Below are 21,159 nucleotides of genomic sequence, written 5' to 3'. Positions count from 1 at the left end.
TTTGGAAGAAAAGTGGAAAGGTAGCAGGGAAACTCTTTTTCTCCTAAATTTTGTGTACATGGAGGTGGGGATGGGAGGCCTTCTTGAGAGAGAGGGTTGAGTTATGTCAAAGTTTAAGGGAAGAGACGCTGAAATTTCCCTGTAATGATTCTGAAAGTATCGGGTGAGTAGTTGCTCAGTAAATGGTTACTAAATGTTGCATAAAGAGCTATGACTGTTCTCTGGAGAAACAGACCCTGATGACCACATCTTTTAGCACTTTTCCTGGACTACTGAGATATTGCAATGGTCCTTTACATGTTAATATCTCCAATCCTAGCAGTGAAAGTTTATTTCCATCAATTTGCCTTCAAGTAAACTATCTAAGTTGCATTTTATGAGTTCATGGACATTCCCTCCTTTACCAATATTTACTGAACGCTACTGTGTGTTATATGCAGGAGGTATAAAAGGGAACAAATTAGAAACTTTTCACCCTTCTTACGGAGCTTATATTCCAGTAGGTGTGGAGTGTTAGTAACATTATTTTAATGCTTAGCTTATATTTTCCTTTAAAAACCAACAAAAAAAGAGTCACTCTTTATAGCAACATTATAGTATGTTATCTTAAAAAAAGAATGTGTAGTACAAGCTGTAAATAAATCAATATCTATGTATGATCATTAATCCTTAATCACTATCAACCATTGCTTAATTTAACCTGTGTTTACTTTTTGTTTTTGAATCTTAGAATGTGTTAGATATTTTAGAAGCATAGTCATTGATCCCTAAGCAATATGGCATCCATCGTCCCTGAATTACTTTGTTTAGTTGTTGAGTTTTCTTTTCATATATTTCTTTGATGTTTAATACAACTAACGATTTGTCTTTACCCATCTTCTTGTTTTCTCTTTTTGGGTCTCATATTTCTTTAGTCACTATTTAGGCTAATCTCTGTGTACCTCTATGACTCCTGGCAGAGGTGTTCAATTTTTCTCTTTTGTAAGAAGAAGAGAATTTTACTCATTCCAAGAAGAAACTGAGCTTATTAGCTATTTACCTTTTTGATAATTTGTATTAATTTCCTTCATAGCAACAAATAGTCTGAGTTGGAATGAGAAAGAAGTTCAGGTTACACCCCAAATTGCTTTTGTAAAGGGTTATACATTTCTTCTAAGAAATTTTAAAAGTAACAATGGAAACATTTAACGGGTTTTAAAAATAAAGCTAAAAGTGGCTTTAATTGCAGGTATAGTAAAACTTCAGTGATTATTACAAATTCTGTGAAGACCTACATGACTAAAATTGTGATTATTACATTTATAGTTTTATTATTTTTAAGCACATGTACAAAGTCTAAGGAACACTTAAAAGTAATTTTTTTATTAGCAAATTAATTTCTAAAGTAATCTTAAAATACCTCATTCTTTTGTTTCCTTGAGAAGGGTAGAAAGCTCCCTTTGATCTTATCTACTTTATTCCACTGAGCTGCAGAAAGGCCACAAGGATTCCAATTATTTTGTGTGACTGTATGTATAGATAGATTATAAATTAACATAATTACATAAATTAACACAATTACATTACTTTTATGACAAGATATATCCTTGATGAACACTGTTACTTGAGTACCAAGCAATTGAATCATTCACTCTCCTTCTTTGAAAAGTTCTTGAAGATTGAAAAATGATTACCCTTGCTGTGAGGGTAACCATGTAAGAGAGTGATGTGTTCTGTCCAATGAGATATTCGAATTCTACTTGGTATCCTCAAGGAAAGATTTTGTTTTCCCACGAAAGGGTCACGTGCAAGAGGAGACCTCCCTGGTTCCGTCCCTTCTGTCTTCCTGCCCTGAAGGTGGTTATGTGAGAAAATGACAGTTGGACCTGTGGTAGCCATCTTTACTGGGGTTGTGAGACAAAAAGCCCACGGACAAAGGGCCATCCTATTTAGGATGATGGAAGATAGAGAGATGATCAAAAGAATAGAAGGAAGGAGAGGAAAAAGAAATGAATCTATACCTCTGAGGACATCACTTTGTTATCTTGCCAAACTTGGAACTATTCACTTCTGGTTTCCTCATCTGTGAGGTAATTGCTCAAGCTCTTATTGGCAGCTGAATTCTAACTGATACATTTTAACATTCTTCTGACTCCTTCCCAACCTCACATTTGATTAGTAAGTAATAGCAGATATTTAAACCCAGGTTTTTAGATTCAAAGCCCAGTGTTTTTCTGGCCTTGCTGTCTTTCCACATGGTTATAATTTGGGAAATAAATACACATAGTATGAAGTAATGACATACGTTACCCATTATAAAGACTTGCCTACTCTTATTTAAAGCCCTATTTCTCTCATAATTCTCTGAACTACCCTGCTCATGGCTTGTCTAACAAGTTCTGGGAATGAATTTCCCTATATTACCCTCTGTTTCCCTTGTCAATGAATGTTTGTTTACCTCCTTATGACTTCAGGCAAGTTACTGATCATCAAATTATATTTCCTGATCTTTATAAGAGGATAATTTATATTAACCTTTTGCAGATTCCACAGTCTTGTTGAGTAGGAAGGAGCTCATGGGGTGGGGCTCAGTTTGTTACCGACATTCTAATTTTTTTTCCCAACATTCTAATTTTTGCTTACTCGTGGTTGTTACACAGGTGTTTAAATCTTTTGTGCATTGTAAACATTTAATAATGACTACTAATAAGAAAACAGATCAGTTTGTAAAGTTTGTAAAATCACACAGTTGATGAAAATTTGGCATGTGAACATTCACATGGGGGAGAAGATGGATATTAAGGAAGCTCATGATTGTCTGCCAACGTTGTCTGTGTCCCATTAGCTTACTTTGGTCCTCTAAGAAAAAAACATTTTAACATAAAAGTAAAGTACACATGAAAAACTGTGGTTGAACCATGGCTTATTTTTCTAGTATATATGATATGTAGAGAAATTACATACTGAATAAAGGCCCATAATGACACATGACATTTTCATCTACCTTTATCTGTAAAAGAAACGGGCGTGCTTAACATTTTAATTCAATTTTTGGTGGTGACAGCCTGGTCCATCACCTTCTTTCTTTTCTTTTAAAGATTTTATTTATTTATTTGACAGAGAAAGACACAGCAAGAGAGGGGACACAAGCAGGGGGAGTGGCAGAGGGAGAAGCAGGCTTCCCGTGGAGCAGGGAGCCTGATACGCGGCTCAAGCCCAGGACCCTGAGATCATGACCCGAGCCGAAGGCAGATGCTTAATGACTGAGCCTCCCAGGTGCCCCGAGGTCCATCACTTTCTTTAGTTGATTTATCTCTTTCTAGAGATCAAGTTTTAAAGATCTATATGTAGATATTTGGTGGGTATATAACTGAAATCTAAGCATAGCATTATTTATGTACTCAGAGAAACCACAGAGATTCTCCAGTTAGAGCATATAACTAAAACTGGGAACTATGATTAGTCCCTTAAGAATGTGACATTAGGACAAATGAGAAGGCCCTTTGAATACATTATAGAACTGGGTTATAAGGGAGCAGAGTAGAGATTTGTATAGATCTTCATTAAGGGCAAAATGACTCCTAGGCTAGTTTAGACTAAATTTTCTGAGTTAATTAACTGTACCTATTTATTTATTTATTTATTTATTAAAAGATGTTATTTATTTATTTGTCAGAGAGAGAGAGAGAGCACAAGCAGGGGGAGTGGAGAGGGAGAAGCAGGCTCCCTACTGAGCAAGGAGCCCAGTGCAGGACTTGCTCCCAGGACCCTGGGACCATGACCTGAGCGGAAGGCAGACGCTTAACGACTGAGCCACCTGGGTGTCCCTGTACCAATATATTTAAAGAAAGTATGTCTAATGCGTGGATTGAGAAACCACAGAAGTAGAAAAAGGAGAGATCCAGAGGAGATCTTTGTGTGGTTCAACCAAGACTAGTCTGAGGGAGATGATGTTCTGAACCACTGTATTTCCAAAGGCAGGCATATTATTGTGAGTTTTTATTCTTCATCTTTGACATATATTGGGTGTTTCAGGGTCAGGTGCTGCAAACCCTTATGTATTCTGTCACTTGATCCTCATAAAAACTCAAGGATGTGGATGCTACTATTATCCTTATTTTATAGATGAGGATTTTAAGGTTGAAGGGGGTCAAATTGTTCAGGTTCATACAGCTGGTGAGTGGCAGTGTTAGGAGTTGAATTTCGTCTAGAGAATCTGTGTATGTAACCACAATTCGGCGAATTTATGAGGACAAAAGGGAATTCTCTCCTCAGTTCTGCAAAGAGCAATGTGAGGATTAGGAGTTTGTGACTTGTCTCACAGTATGTGTGAGAATTAAAGCAATAGGGCGCCTAGGTGTCTGAGTTGGTTAAGCGACTGCCTTCGGCTCAGGTCATGATCCTGGAGTCCCGGAATCGAGTCCCGCATCAGGCTCCCTGCTCGGCAGGGAATCTGCTTCTCCCTCTGACCCTACTCCCCCTTGTGCTCTCTCTCTCTCTCAAATGAATAAATAAATCTTAAAAAAATAGAATTAAAGTAATAATTCAAGGTCTCTTGAATCTTGTCTTGGTTTGATGTATTTCCAGCATGGCAGGATGCTTCTTTTCCATGAGGAAAACATTAAAGAACAGACCAGTGAAGCCCAGACTGCCTTCGGCACTGGGGCACCACTGGAGGATGGTACTCTTTGGAAGGAAGTAAATATGCCTAGATATATACAAATGTATGTGTATATATATATGTATAGAGTCAATCCTCATTATTTGTGGATTCTATGTTCGGTAACTTGCCTACTTGCTAAAATTTATTTGTAATCTCCAAGTCAATGCTCATGGCACTTTTGTGGCCATTTGCAGACATGCACAGAGTAGCAGAACGTTGAATCACCGGATTCCCATGTTCCCAGGGAGCTTGACCAGTGTGACCTCTGCCTTCTTTCAGCTTTCAAAATGTAAACAAGTATCCTTTTCTCAACATATTTAATGCCACATTTTTCACACCTCTGTGCTTTTGGTTGGTGATTTTGCTGTTTGGAATGGTCTCCAAAGTCACTGCTAACGTCCTTCCTAAGTGCAAGGAGGCTGTAGTGTGCCTTATGGAGAAAATACACATGTTAGATATATTTGTTCCGTCATGAGTTACAATGCTGTTGGCTGTGAGTTTAATGTTAATGAATCAACAGCATAGATTAAAAAAAGTATCTTTAAACAGAAACCAGGTTATGTATTGATCAGTTGATGAAAGTGTTGTGACCAGACGCTTGCAGAAACCTAATGCTCTATTTCCTCCAGGAGCAGGGGTTCAGTATTTGCTAATTAATGTTTGTGGTGACTTTATAGAATATAAGAACTATGAATCAAGAGAATTGATTGTGTGTGTGTGTGTGTGTGTGTGTGTGTATAAATACATCACAGTGAGATATATCACAGTGAGATATATAGATAGATAAATGTATATATCTAGATAGGTACACCTAGATATCCATGTATATCTATAAATGTATAAAGATATGAGATATAAATGTATAAATGTATATAGATATAAATGTATAAAGGTATAAATGTATAAAGATATGAGATATAAATGTATAAAGATATGAGAAGCTATCAATATAATAAACCCTCAATTAACATGCCAGCTATCATTATCTAGGTATGGGACTAGAATCGTTCTCCAACCCACAATCATTCCTGAGAAAGATGATGATGAGTTTTCTGACTCTAAGCAGCACTGCTTCATAGTCTGGAAGGAGCAGTAATAAACAAAGAAAAATCCTTACCCTCATGGAACTTACATTATGATAGAAGTTAAAAGAGCTCGGTTTGCCACTGTATGTACAACATCTAATTTATGGAACCTCGTACCCAGAAAGGACTCAATAGTTTTCCAACTACCTAAAAATCTTAAGGAAATACTGATAAAAAAAATCTTAAGGAAAAACTGGAGGTTTGATGAAGAAAGAGCAAAGTTCAAAGTTCAATGACTATATTAGACTAAATAAAATAGACAAGCCAGTGAGTACTGGGTAGGGGATTTTTGTAAGGACTTGTTCTTGTTCTGAAACTTATCCTATGAACAGGTGTCTTGAGCTCTACATAAATAATGAGAATCCTATCTAATGTGGGAAATGAACACATATTCTAGCTTTCAGGTCAATGAGTATGATATTCCTATTTCTTTTCTAGGTTGAGGAAGCAGATCCGTTCTGATGCAGTGCCAACAGAATACATGATCTGATTGTCCCAGTTTCCTGTGCCAAAAAAAGCAGGAATGGGCTTTCCAGTGTTCATTACTGAGTATTGAACATATTTAGTGTGAGAGTGCCTTAGAAACAAGCCACCCTTCAAAGCTTTCTAGGCAATTTGAATCAGGTTGCTGAGCTTTGAAAAAGTCCTGCAGCCAAGTTTGGAGGGTCAAAGTGCTTGGAAAACATATATACTCTAGGCTATTTAAAAAATGCAGCACTCGAGCCAATATAAGCCAGACGCAGAACAATAATACGGACGGGAATAATACAAAGGTAGATTTTAACCGAAAGGAGGAAAAGGGGAAGGATAGTGTATGAGCATTTGCAAGACGGGGCAAGGCTAAGTCCAGTTTGCCTCAATAAATTATGCATAGTTAGGGGAAATTCTATCAGGTGGGGTCACTTAAGTGAGACCTGGAATGATCCACTGCAGATCAAAGCCATACATCATTGTGCCAAAATAACTCCAGTTCTGGAATTCCTGTGGGCAGTCTATCTGGACGGTCAAACTATACCACCTAGGTATCTGGGGTCTGGGCGAAAGATTTGGAAGAATCAGGACCCTGCTCCAGAATATAAGGGGCTGAGAGGTATGAGAGAAAGCCTGTTCAAATGAAATCGGATCTCATATATAGACTGACTCAATATATATATATATGACAATGATTTCGAAAGCCCCCTTTTATCCCTGAAATACAATAACTGTGTGAAAGAAATACGATAGCCTTATTTCATAACAAGAGTTATCTTCTTAGCCACAAAATTAAAAAGTATAATCCGCATGCCTATGCCCTATACTGTTCATGCTATTTCCTCCATGAGATGCAGAATTGCTCCCTTTCGTGTGGAGAAACTTTATTCTAGAGCTAACGGAGGAGCGCTGGGTGGCTCAGTCGTTAAGCGTCTGCCTTCGGCTCAGGTCTTGATCCCAGGGTCCTGGGATCGAGCCCCGCATCGGGCTCCCTGCTCAGTCGGAAGCCTGCTTCTCTCTCTCCCACTCCCCCTGCTTGTGTTCCCCCTCTCGCTGTGTCTCTCTCTGTCAAATATATAAATAAAATCATTATTAAAAAAAATAGAGCTAACCAAATAACGGTGCCATGAGGTGCGCTGCTTAGCAATCTCTTGGAGTGAATCTGCTGCAGGAAGGAGGTGGGTGAGCCGGCCTGGCACCCGTCCATTCCAGCAGAAGGTAGGTGGCCTTTAATGGGTTAGCGCCGCTCCAGGGCTCGCGGTCAGCCTGGACAAGGTGTCCTCAGAGCTCTCTGCCTGCTGAGGCTCCTCCCACCAAATCCCGCGTCTTTCCCGGGTGGAAGAACTGCAGCTCAGCAGGAAGACTCTCCAAACTATCTCCGATCCCCCTCCCCTTCCCTTTATCCTTCAATGGCATTTCCCTCTCCCCGCACCAGAATCTCTCCAAGGGATGATGCCCTCTTTGCGTCTGCTTCTTGGAGCTCATGGACCGAGATACGTGAAAAAAAAAAAAAAAAAAAAAAAAAAGATTTCTTAGTCAATAAGAACACACAGAGAGGAAGGGAACAATGTGTGTGTTTTGGACACTGGTCACCGGGAGCCTTCTTGGACCGAGGGCCTCCTGGAGCTGATAGATTGAAGTCCAGTAAGAGGTGACAGAGACTGGCCTCCTCTCTTGGACAGTGCTCAGGAGGGGCAGATGACCCACCTCATGTGGACCAGGGGTCAAGGACCCTGGCTTCACCTTGGAGCACTAGCTGATGTGGGGTGAGAGGAAATAGACGGAGATCCACAAAAAACCACCTGTAGCCAGCTCCACGTTTCTCACTGAGAGCCAAGCGAGGAGGCAGCTTTGTGGAGAAAGGCCAAGGTTGTACGCCCAGTGGCAAGCTGAGTTTCCTTCACGACTTTTCCATTCAGGATTCAGAGCGTGCTTCTGGAGCTCTCCTTTCTCTCAGGGCTCCCCTAACTGTTCATTTGTCCAGCAGGCCCTGGGTGGAAATGATAGGGACATTTGCCTGCCTTCACACCTCTCGTGTGAGCCGATCAGAGCTTTGGGCATTTCCCTTGGTTCTGTAAGCTGGACAAGAATCAATTGTGAGAAGTGAAAGGGGCAGAGAGATCATGGATATTACCTAAATACAAGGCACAGCAACAGTATCAGGTTTATAACCTGTTGCCTGGAAATCTAGAAAATAATAGTAAAATCATACAGGCTGTTGTGCTCTAGGAACTGGAGACACACTCAGGGGGAAGTCTTCCTTCCGTGCCCCACACCAGCCCACTTTTCTCTTAACAAGGTTAGAGCTAGTTACCTAGGTGGGTCAGAAGGAGGTTCCGCAGAGGCAAACATTCACGAGTTACCTTTCCTCAGGTAACTCAACTTTTATTTTCATAAATATTTGCTTTGAAAGCTCTTGCTTATGTTGAAGACCCTAGAGAGCACCTTTTGTAGACACAGAAGCTTAGTATTCTCTGCTTAATTCAGAGTTTGATTACTAGGCATGTTTATCTTAAAAAAAAAAGCATATAACTTAAGTCAAACTTTACATCAAAGCTAGATCACCTATAAAAGAAATAAGTTATCGTAATACACCTCATAATTTTTCCAGGATTTGGTAAACACATTCTTTTCTTTTTTTTTACTTCCTCGAAATGTTAGCTACCAAACAGAATATTAGATACATTTTTTAATTAAAAAGTTATTTAGAGAAAAAAATATAAGTCCCCATATTTCATGTTTACTTCCTTCTTGAACTCTAAACAACAAACTTTATTAAAAGAAAAATAGGGCATATGAAGAACAAGCAAAGAAGGACAACTACTTGGGAGCCCATAGCAAATATAGCAGCTTCATTGTTCAAGTTAAGGGAGTATGATTATCGGACAGCCATTTGTAGTTCTCATAAAATACCTTTTTCTCTGTATTCATTGCCACTAGGATTGAAAGGGAGGTCTAAAATTTTCTGCTTTTAATTTCTTTGTCAACCTGCAGTAGCTGGTGAAAAAAAGAGAAGAGAACAGAATCACTAAGGGTTGGCCTTCATATTACCCCATTATCTATCTGCAAATTGCACAGAAACCAGACAGATGGACAGCCAACTGCAGCCACACAAGACCAGGGCCCCAAGGGATCTGTGTGCAAAGCAACCAGCATTGCAGGGCCCCGAAGCCAGCTCCTTCTGCCTCTGAACACCTCCAGCGTGGCTATCTCTGGGCCAGCATCTCTTGTACGCACCAGCGAGGACCCGACTGTTTTGTCTCAAACCAGGAGTGTTAATACACCCTGACTCGCTGCAGCCAGCTGGGAACCTGTGCACCATTGTTTCCTCTTAATGCATGCCCTGCTGGGCAGCCCGTCTGTGAAGAGGCTGCCTCAGCAGTGGGAGAGAAGAGGGTGCTGCCGCGGAAGCTTCCCTACCCTCAAGGGAGGTGAGGTCCTTTACCAAAAGGGCTTGGGAGACTGTAACGTCCTTTCTGGAGGAATGCTCCCATAAGTGAATAAAGAAGATCACCTTTACAAGCAGGTACCAACAACAGGTACCTTGTCTTTACAGCTCAAGACAATTTATTATTCCCATTTTAGAAGTTAAGTGAACATGGAACTATCTTAACTGCTTATTCCACTGGTTCTCAAAGTGGGGTCCCAGGACCAGCAGCAGCAGCATCACCTGGGAGCTTATTAGAAAGGCAGATTCTCGAGCTGCGCTTAAGACCTACTGAACGGGAGACTGGAGGCAGGCCCGAAATCTGTATTTAGCAAGACCTCATGTGAGTTTGCTGCAAGCTCAAGTGTGAGGACTGCTATTTTATGCCTTTTGTTCATATTTCTATAATAGTACTGGCATTTTCAAATTCATGTCAAAATTCAAGTTTTCAAATTCATATCTGCAAACTGTTCCCTCCTACAAGTGGTTCATGGAGCTTTATCTTATATCTCTTATGTCATGGGCTTTAAAAACTTCAAAAAGGTAGGCCTCTTTGGTCCTGGAGCCTGCATCTCTGGCTTCAAGTCATACACACATGCCTTAATTCTTGTCTTTATTCACAGAAGTCTTTAGATCCTATCCAGGTTGATCACCTGATGGAATTTTACATTTCTTCAGCTCATAAGACCTAGAAATGTATTTTCCTTCAGTTTCTTCTTTTTCTTAAAGATTTTATTTATTCATTTGACAGAGAGAGAGAGAGAGAGAGCATAAGCAGGGGGAGCAGGAGAGGGAGAAGCAGGCTCCCTGCTGAGCTGGGAGCCCGATGCAGGACTCGATCCCAGGACCCCGGGATCATGACCTGAGCTGGAGGCAGACACTTAACCGACTGAGCCACCCAGGCGCCCCTTCCTTCAGTTTCTTAAGACCATTGAACTTGATGGAATCTCAAGATATTTAAAAGTGTATTTTCTTTCCTTCTTTTTTTTTTTATTAAAGATTTTATTTATGTATTTGTCAGAGAGGGAGAGAGAACACAAGCGGGGAGAGCAGCAGGCAGAGGGAGAAGCAGGCCCCCTGCTGAGCAGGGAGCTCAATCCCAGGACCCTGGGATCATGACCTGAGCTGAAGGCAGGTACTTAACCGACTGAGCCACCCTGGCGCCCCTAAAAGTATATTTTCTATTAAATTGTAAGATCTTTTAAATCTTGATGTGATTCTGCATTCTTTTATAATATTAAAACTTCACAAGTTTGATGGATATTTGAAATGATATCCAGTTGAATTTTGAACCTTTCACTTGTCTTTGTCTGACTTGCTGTCACAATCTAGGAGGCCATTCCAGCAACACAGACACATACAAGCATTCATGCACAATTAAACATTTTTCAGTTCACACGCTTTAGGAGCCTACTTTCCATTTTGTCTTCCTAAAAAGTCTGACTTTGGGTTAGAGTAGAAAGACAAGAGTTGAAACTTCTTTTATTCCTTTGGGAATTTTCTTGAGAAGTAAATCAACATGGAGGACTGCAAGTAAGAAAAAGGAAATTCTTAACACTCACAGTGGATTATATTGGTCAAGGTTTCTAAATTGGAGAATGTTTGAAAACTTACAGAGCTTGAAAAGAAAATTCTAGCTTTCATATCCAAGTAGTCTTTCACTCAACATTCATTAAACAGATATTTACCGAGTCCCTACTCTGGGTCAGGCATGGCTCCTGGTGATTGGAAATATATGAGTGAACCAAATGAATGGAGACAATAATACATTAGTAATATATATAGTATTTCAGAAGTGACTAAATGCTTTGGAAAAAGGAAACAGATTAGGATAGTGGAGGAGTGAAGAAAGCAGTGGTTATGATTTTGAATAGGGTGGTCTGGGTACACCTCATTGAAAGCAGGTAATTTGAGCAAAGAGTTGAACGAGATGCGGGATTTAGCTCTGCAGATACATGGAGGGGAGGCTTCCGGATAGAGAGAGAAGCTAGAGCAAAGGTGTGGTTGAGGGCATCCATTGTGCTGGATCGCAAGAATGAGGGGAGAACTCTAACTGAGGTCAACTCAAGTTAAGTCATGGTGGCCATTTACGAGGGCTTTGGCTATTCCTTGGAGGGGACTAGGGAGCTACCGCAGGGTATTGGACAGAGGAGTAACATGATCTGACATGTTTTCAAAGGGTCATGTATTTTGAATACACCTGGAAGGGGGCTATATCAGGTCCATAAAGAGTCTGTATTCCAGGTGAGAGAGAATGGCCTGGGCTGGCATTTGTAGCAATGGATGTGGTGAGCAATCGTTAGGTACTAGATGGTCTTGGAAGGTAGGTTCTAGAGCATTTTTGATGAATTAGATGTGGGATATGGTGTGTTTTATTTATATAAGAAATTTAGTTTGTTGGATTGTTTTTCAACTCTATTGAAGAAATTCCTAGAATTGACTCAGTATGTTCACACTTTCTAATAAAAAGGTTCACATTTCAGGGTGTGTTATTAGTTTGTTAGGGTTGACATAACAAATACCACAAACAGAGTGGCTTAAACAACAGAAATTAATTTTCCCACATTTCTAGATGCTAGAAGCCTGAGATTAGGGTGTTGGCAGGGCAGTTCCTTCTGAGGTCTCTCTCCTTCCTTCCTTCTCTCTGTGTTTCACAAGGTCTTTCCTCCGTGTGTGTCTGTGTATTAATCTCCTCTTTTAAGGATTCTAGTCAGATTGCATTAGGACCCACCCATATGACCCCATTTCACCTTACTTTTTTAAAAAAAATATTTATTTGAGAGAGAGTTAGCATGCGCATGAGAGTGGTGGAGGGGGGAGGGGCAAGGGGAGAGGGAGAATCCCAAGCAGACTCCCAGCTGAGTATGGAGCCCAACACGGGGCTTGATCCCAGGATCCCAGGATCATGACCTGAGCCAAATCTAAGAGTCAGACACTCAACTAACCGAGCCACTCAGGTGTCCTCACCTTACTTTTTTTTTTAAATGTGCTATGCCCAAATACAATCACATTCTGAGGTACTAGGTATTAGAGCTTCAACCCTATGACTTCTGGGGGACACATGTCAGCCCCTAACAGTGTGCGTTGTACATTTCACTCACTCACATATTGTCATTTTAGTCATGGTTGTGCACGGCACACAGCCTTTGTGATAGGCAATCTAGAAACACATCTGAAGACCCTGACAAAATCGATTCCTATTTCACAGCGAGATCATTTAAAATAAACTGGAGCTCATTCTTAGCAGTCCTTGGAAGCATCTCAGTCTTGGATTATCATGATTCAATTTAAATAGAAGCAAGATACTTTTCATTTGTACCTGGTATTCAAGATAGCACTATCACTAGGAAGAATATTGAGTTAGAGGTAATTTTTAAGCATCTTATTTTTTTCTGATAAGAAAGATTACTTGCTTATTATTTTAAAAGACTCAGTTGTTACAGAAACACCTACTCTGGAAGGGGAGAATCTCCTGTAGTCTTGCACAACAGTTTGTTCAAGGACTTAGATGCTAACAGGGATGAGGCAGCCACTGAAGTGTTCTACCTACCGACATGTCAGAACCCCCTGAGGTTCAATCTTGGGGCTATCGCTGGATTGTTCTGACCACCCACAGACTGTGATCAGTTTGGACTTGGGCCATGATTTGTTGGCCAAGTTGATGATTTCTGAGTGCCTGGCATCGGCGCCTCATCTCCACCTGGATGAGGGGTGGGTGGTAGTGACACAGGGAGCCTCCAAGAGGTTTTATTCCATCAGGGTTGGGGAGTGAGGCCGCGCAGTGAGGCTTGATTGCTGTTGGCTCTCCTCTGGCCCACAGCCTCCCTTGCTCCTGACAGGGAGAATTTGATGCCCTTCAAAATATAGAGTATATTGATCCATTTTCTAGGCAACAGATGCCGAAGCCCTGTCAGCTGATGTGACTTCAGAAGGTTAAATATGGTTTTGGAGTGAATTACCAGCTGCCCACAAATGTTTTATGGGTGGTTTGAAATGCAGATAGAGGGAAGGAAGGAGCTCAGGGTGGGTTTTTGTGTGTACATATGCATCTCTCCAGGCATAAGTTATGTCCTTTGTGTTCTATCTGGCTCTGCAGTACTCTGTGTCTTTATTAGACAATGTCATCCCTAGAAAATTAGTAAAAATAGGAGGAAAACAGAGAATGTCAAAGATAGGGAAAGAGTTCTCTTTATTTTTGAATTATATATGTCTTAATCAGTAAGACTGATTGCTGTCTTACTTATGTAAGACTGTCATTCTCCCATTGTACCTCTCTGAGGGAGGGAGAGAGAGGAAGAGAGAGAGAGAGAGAGAAAGTATGAAACCTTCAGTAGTAGAATGCCGAATTTAAACTTCTTGGGATAAAAACACCAAGAATTTGGCAATATGTTACTGAGTGACAGATTCAGAAAGTTCTTTGTCATTTGATCTGGCTTTTTCCTCCTCTTGCCTTTTATACAGTGTGGGCAGTAAAAACAGCTCTGTTGGTTTTCATCTTGAGTCTGGTTTTGCTCTTTTGTCTTTTATGTGATGGTAAGCTTAGTATTGCTTGAATTTATAGAAAGTACTTCAGGAGAACACTTACAGTCTGTCTTTGGAATATTTTCTTCATTTTTGATTAACAAAATTTGTGTGACTATGGACTGATTTATAGGAAAGTGGAATTCTGCTAAACATTTCAACCTCGGAAAATCTGGGTTTGAATCTTAAGGGTAGTATCGCCTAACCATGTGAACAATTCTCATGTTCTATCCCCTCTCAGCTCACAATTTTTATATGTGGAAAGTGTTGGTGATCACATGGCCTGAATTTTCAGTGTTGTTTGGAGTGTTATGTTGGAGAATAATGTGTGAAATAGTGCTTTGCAAACTCAAAAACTCAGCAAATGTTGGTTAATAATATTGAAAAATTTCCACATTTATTTGAATACTACTATTTAGAGAATTTTTTTTTTTTGAGAAAAAGTTTTCAAATTAAGGTTAGAGCTCTCCTTAACAAAAACAGTGGGCATGGAAATGATGGGATGGTCCATTTTTTTGGATGTAGACTATTAGCCCTGGAGACAGACTAAAAAGGGAGAGGAAATTTTTCCAAAGAAGCATATTGGTAAGTAGCTTCCTAAGAGAAATGTCTTTCATTTTTCAGACTGTTGTAATTGATTTATGCCCATTTTACTGCATGGGTGAAGTTTGTGTGCAAATGTGATATTAACACATGATTATATTATACAAGTGTGAATTATCTAGGTAATTAAAGGTTGGGAGATGGAAAGGTGATGTTGACCCAGCGGTACCATTTTGTAGGATCAAATTCCATTATGTTTTCCAGAATTAAGTGAGTGCAGCACCCCACCCCTCACCAGCCCCACTATAAAAGTAGCATGGGGCTACTTGGTTTAGGAAATGGACATACCTAGCAGCATATGATTCATCACCTGATACAGGTAGGAGAAAACACTGCTGATTTTTCTTTGGGGCACTCTGTCTTTTAAGAAGATGGGACGGGAGCAGTATTCTTTCATGTTCTGTCCAGTTCTGAGGATATTGTGGATTCTCAACAATTACGAAATTATCCATGATCATGTGAATAGATTCTGCAAGTTATTTACTTCCTGAAAGAACATTCAGCTTTTTCCAGATCCAGGTGTTGTGGAGGAAGAACCTAACTGCCTTTCAAGGTCCTTCTAGCTGAACTAAGAATCAAATGGACATGAGACAGAGTCCACGCAGACATGGAAATTCCAAAGGCAGTGAGGCAACACAAGCTTATTATGAACTAAGAAGAGGGAAGAAGTCTGAGGATACAGAGGACAGAAAGAAGTTTAGCAGGAAGGTGAGAGAAGGTGTTTGGATAACAAACATTGCCCTATCATGCAGATACGTTTCTCAGTTGGAGAGGAGTCTCTGTTAATAACTCTCTTCCTGGTACAAGCAGGCAGTTGAGGGAGAGATAAAGAGTTTTCCCTGAATCCGCTGGGGTTTGATTGCTTTTAGTTCAAAATAATGTTCATGCCAAGATGGCCCATTTTGGGGTGGCCTGCCCTTGGCCCTGACAGAGGGGAACAGAGTACTCTAAAATCAGGAGAGGGAAGAAGTATATTCATTTTGTGGATGAATGACATTAATTGCTGATGCTGTAAGTAGAACCAAATCAAGAAATCATTTTTTCCCCTCTAGATGATGCTAATTTATTTAATGTTTTGAAGTGTCTCTGATTCAAAAGTGTCTTTGAATACACCGCTTTCTTGTTATAACCGTGATTCATCATTTACTAGCAGTGACACTTGGGGAAGTTTGCTTAGTCTCTCTGACCTCACTTTCCTCATCTGCAAAGTGAGAGTAGGAGTGTCATAAAGTTTCCGTAAATTACTACATTTAAACACTCACTAAATGGCAGCTATTATTTACAGATTTCAGAAAAATGATTGAAGCAAGGAAATCTCATATACTGAAGCTCGTGTAAAGGCAAAATGGCAACACTGTAAGTCAAAATCTTCTGTGTGGCATCTGTGTTATGGCATTTGGCACACTTATTGTTATGTTAATAGAATTGTCAGGACAACAGATATTGTGCTAGGTGAACCCAGGCTTCATTTTCACTGTATCACAGACTTCACCTTTATTTAAAGAGGGATGATGAAATGCAACAGTAGAAAATAGTACTCATTTGTAACAATTAGCCTTGAACTTTTACATATGTGTTGAGCAAGATAGGCAATCCTCCTTAGCCAATTCATTTTCAAGACACAACCTCTGCCTTTGCTTTCTCATTATATACATATAACATTATATATATGTATATATATATACACACACACACACACACACACACATAAAACACCTGGCAGAGGACCATGCCTCGGTGGTCTCTACCTGATAGATGGACCATTCCTGGTGATGCCCCACTTGCTCCTAACAGGTGCATCTCTTTTTTCTATTTTTGCTTTTCCTCTCTCCCACTTACACTCTCCTTGAAACATACTCTTTATTTTCTTTAATTTTTTTCTTCTCGCAGTCTGAGGTTTGCCAAAAGAAGTTGCATCATCTGTCAGGTTTTCACTACCAATGTAGTGATAGATAGAAACAGATTAGTAAGCCTTTAGGAGAGTATGCCTTATTAAATAAAGGAAAGATAACATTACTTGGCTTTTCTAAACATTATGTTCACGGTACATCCTTTTTGTTTGAATTAATTGTGTTTTCCAGTAATGGCTGAGAATAGAGTTCCATTGCAGAGTCGAACTTACTTACTTCTGTAATTCTTCCTGACAGAATAATAATACAGCTAGTGAAGTCTGACCTAGGCGAAGAACTCCAGAAGAAAGTAAGTAGCAGCTGGTTATGTATTGTTGCTCTGGGGTTATGCATTTCTCTCCACCCTTTAAGAAAGTGAGTGGAGATACCACCTGGAATAATTATGACAAAGCAAAGAAGGGAATAACTTGCTTTAAAACAATGAAGCCAACAGTAGAAGAATCCATGTATAGGCTAACATTTCTAGCCTGTGAGTGAGGAGCAGACATCCTGCATTTGGCTGACTTCGCACACTACAGACCGGTGGACTTCAGTGCCCAAGGAATATGCTGTCTGTGCAGGTACAAAAGGGCTGGAGAGAAAAGGAGACAGTTGCTAAAGAACAGGGAACTAAGATTCAATCAGACTCAAAAACAGATTGACTTCTTCTCCAAGTTCTGCTTTAATAATGAATAAAAACATTGCAACTCCCTAGACATTGCCATTTTCATGATGATTGCGCTTCTACTCCTCAGCTTGCAGTACTGTTATATTGTACCGTTCATTCTCTAGTTAGATTGGCAGCCTATCCTGTATATGCTATTTCTTCAAGTTGTACACCTGAAAAGTCATATTTCCCTTCTTCTTTTTTCTTTGGTCAAAGGGCATTTATGTGGCTTTGTGACTTCACCCTTTTGGTGAAAGGGTGTTGTCCTCAAGCTTCAACTGGCATTTCTGCCTCTTATGGAACCTAAGATTTCTGTTTCAAACAAATTCTTCAATTGTAATTTTTCTATTTCCCACGATTCTTAAAAAGAAATGGAAATTGGTCAAGCTATCAGAAAAACTCAGAGTCATCATTGTGATCATCGTGATGCACATTTTAGGACTGGGACATAATGATTACCTCCACCCCACTTCTGGCTTCAAGGCCACCCATAGAGTGTGTGGGACCCTGGATAAGTCATTTTTTTGGTGGATCCCTTGTTTATATAATCTTTTTCATTTAAAAATACTTTGCTAAAATTCATGAACACATATGAGGAATAGTGATTTATTGTTAAAGATTAAGAATGATATCGAGAAGAGATACCAATATATTTGCTTGTTGTCCAGTTGGAGCACTTGATAGCCCATAGTATCCAGGTATTGTTTCTTTCAGCTTAAATGCAGGAATCATCTCTTCATATTCTTTGTTGTCAAATGTGCTGTTCCCAGGTAATTTCGTATCTCCCACTGTGAGAAAAAGGTAACAGTGCTGTTATTATTCAAGTCCTATAGCTCATCAGAACCTGTCTGGGTTGAAACAATACAGCTCTTCTTGACTCTGAAGTGCCCTAATGCCATTTGTTTCATGCTGGTTACATCATTATTCATGATGCTGCACCATCAATCTTCTGTCTGTGAGTAGCTTCCGATGGCTTTCAACTGTTGTTCCTGTTCTTCTTTGAAGAAGACCACAAATGCACACAGTGTGCAGGAAAACATGAATGATAATTTATTTTATGGGCATGTCAAATTTATCATTTGGAATTTTATGGCATAAATATAGAACAACACATTTTCCAACTATGTCTCCTCTTGAACTCTTTAGGCTATAATCACAGCATTCCTAAAATGTGATCTTTGTCACTGTTGATTGCACCCCTGATTTCTACCCACCATCACTAGTGGGGAGGGTTCGGGGGGGAATCTGTAGGTAGAGCAAGAACAGTGATTCTATTCGTGCAAGGAATCCCCGACCCTCATTTGACTCAGCTTAATCTGGGAGAGCGCAAAATCATCACACTAACTGGAGGCAAGAAAGGAAGTACATGGAAGGGCCCATTGATGCTGCAGAGCAACAGCATAGAAAGCCGTGGGAGGCGATAGGTGGGGCCACTCCTGAGGACTGTAGTACATGTGGCACAGAGCCTGCAGAGGGATGAGGTGCCAGTAGTGGGGGAGGGGGATGCACAGGGTCAATGACACCTGTTATTTCGGGTGTTGTAGACCAGGGGCGGCATCCCCATGGGAGCATGATGGGTGACCAAGGATGCAGGAGACCACACATATAGCTCAAACTCAAGGGTCTGCTGTGGGCTGTAGGGAGTCCAGGGTCCTGAACTCTTCCTGTGTCCAAGTGAGTACGAATTGTCAATATCAGAGTGTCAGCACCATTGCAGGAGCCCAGTCTCACACCACCCCATGGAAACAATGCTGTGCCTGTCAGCAGAACTGACCATCTCGCCAGGCTGCTTTTCCGGAACTGGAGCCCAGCCCCAGGGCTGCAGAGTGACCCAGCCCCAGGAAGACTTCACAGGCGCAAGTTTGGGAGTTCTTCAGGGCATTGGGTAACCCCCCCCACCCCCCACCAACCCCAGCACAAGGTAGAGTGTTGGAGAGAATGCTAAAGGGTACAGATGGAGACTGATTACATGCTGGCCCCCACCCAAGCTCAGGAACCTGTCCAGGTAACACTATCAGCTCTAACAAGGCCCAGGCACCAGAGATGGGGGTGGGGAGGGAGTCCTAGAATATTTCATGGAGGGCACAGGCAAGTTTGGGTCTCCTGAAGCACAGGGACCCAGGAAAGAGCTAGTTTACCTGGGTCAGAAAGGAGGGAAAGAATAAAACAGAGGATTGATATAGGAGAGATTAGGTAAAGTGAGAACTGTTCTTTTAAGTCTGAGTCCAGAGAAGGGATGTCATGAGTTCACCAAAGACTTGGATTAATATATAAGAAACAAAAACAACAACAATAAAAAGAGCTCTTACAATGAAGCCACCCTCCCCAACCCCAATTCTGCACGGGAGAGAGAAAATGCTATAAAGACCGTAATTAGGTCAACCAACCAAATTAGATTATGGTTGGCAGATTATATAAAATTGTTGTCTCGGTCTAAATTTATGAAGTTGATAACTATACAATGGTCACATGAGAGAATATTCCTTTACTTAGGAAGTATACTCTGAAGTACTTAGGGGTAAAATCACGTCTAGAAAAAAATTTATCTGTCTATCTGTCCATCTGTCTGTCCATCTATCTATCTGTCTTAGTTTGGGCTGCTTAAACAAATTACCACAGACTGGGTGGGTTCAACAGCAAAGATTTATTTCTCATAGTTTTGGAGGCTAGAAGTCTGAGATTAGTGTGCCATCATGGATCGGCTCTTGGTGAGTTCTCTCTTCCTGTTTTTAGATGGCCTTCTTCTTGCTTCTTGTTATCCCAATAATATATGCTGGACGGTCAGTTTTCCATTTATATTTTCCACGTGGATGGGCTGTGTTAATGTTGTTGGGCTGACATTGAACACAACGACTTTGCTTTGTTAATTTTGGGTAATGTTGCCACTCTTGTCCATCTAGGAGTGGATGTTTTGTCAGTCCAGTGGAGCTCCACACACACAAGTACAACCAAGTTTTACTGGTGGATCTTTTCCAGGTTGCTAGCTTGGTACTTTTCAAAATGCGCTGAGTGGCTGTTTGGAACTTGTCTCTGCTGACTCCACTGGGCTCTGTTTCAAATCTCTCCTAATCCACTAATGAACCTTTATTAAAGTGAGAGGTTGAATCAGTCTTTGGACACATTATTAAAATAAAGTTGGGGCAGTGAAAAGATCAAAAGAGAACACTTGGTCTCTCCTTTCCACCCCCTATTCAGTCGCTTTAAAGCTGATTTTTTTTTTTTTTTGAGAAATGTCAATATTAGTTGGTTAATTTCAAGTAGTCTTTGATTTTGTTTTGTTTTATTTTTAAAAGCAGCTATATGAAGAGTCTCTCGTTCTACAACCCCTCCCCCCCTTTTTTCTCTTATGTGACTTAAAGTTCAGGTTGAGCAGGTCAGGTCGAATGCCCAAGAGGATTTAAATGATTAAGTAGGCAATGAAATACCAACCCTTTAGAATTTGCTGGATCAAACCGTAATTACGAAGCACCCTGATGGTTATTACTGCCCGCCCCTCCTCCTCTGCCACCCACTCTCTGCTCCCTGTGTCTAGAACACCCTGTGTCTGGGTGACCTGTGCTCAAGTGCAATGGAAGCATCATGTACCTTTTCAAAAATGCCCACTCATCCTTAAAGTCACAAGTTGAGGAAGAGATGGCTTTTTGATATGCAATTCCACTTCTGATACCAGTCTGTATTCTGAAATTGCCCTGTTTTTCTGCTGCAGTCATTCACTGTTTCTGCTGGTTACCCATTCGCTCAAACACTGAGCAAACAACTTTCTATGAGACCCAGAGGACATACTGATGAATGTATCAAAATTCCTGGTCCCCAGGGAATTGGCATACTGCCAAATAATTTATTTCATAAGGGGA

This window comes from Eumetopias jubatus, unplaced genomic scaffold (assembly GCF_037043125.1).
Source record: "Eumetopias jubatus isolate StellerSeaLion01/CBP00866 unplaced genomic scaffold, mEumJub1_p1.0 scaffold_5, whole genome shotgun sequence".
NCBI lineage: Eukaryota > Metazoa > Chordata > Mammalia > Carnivora > Otariidae > Eumetopias > Eumetopias jubatus.
Note: the sequence above shows the minus strand (reverse complement) of the source record.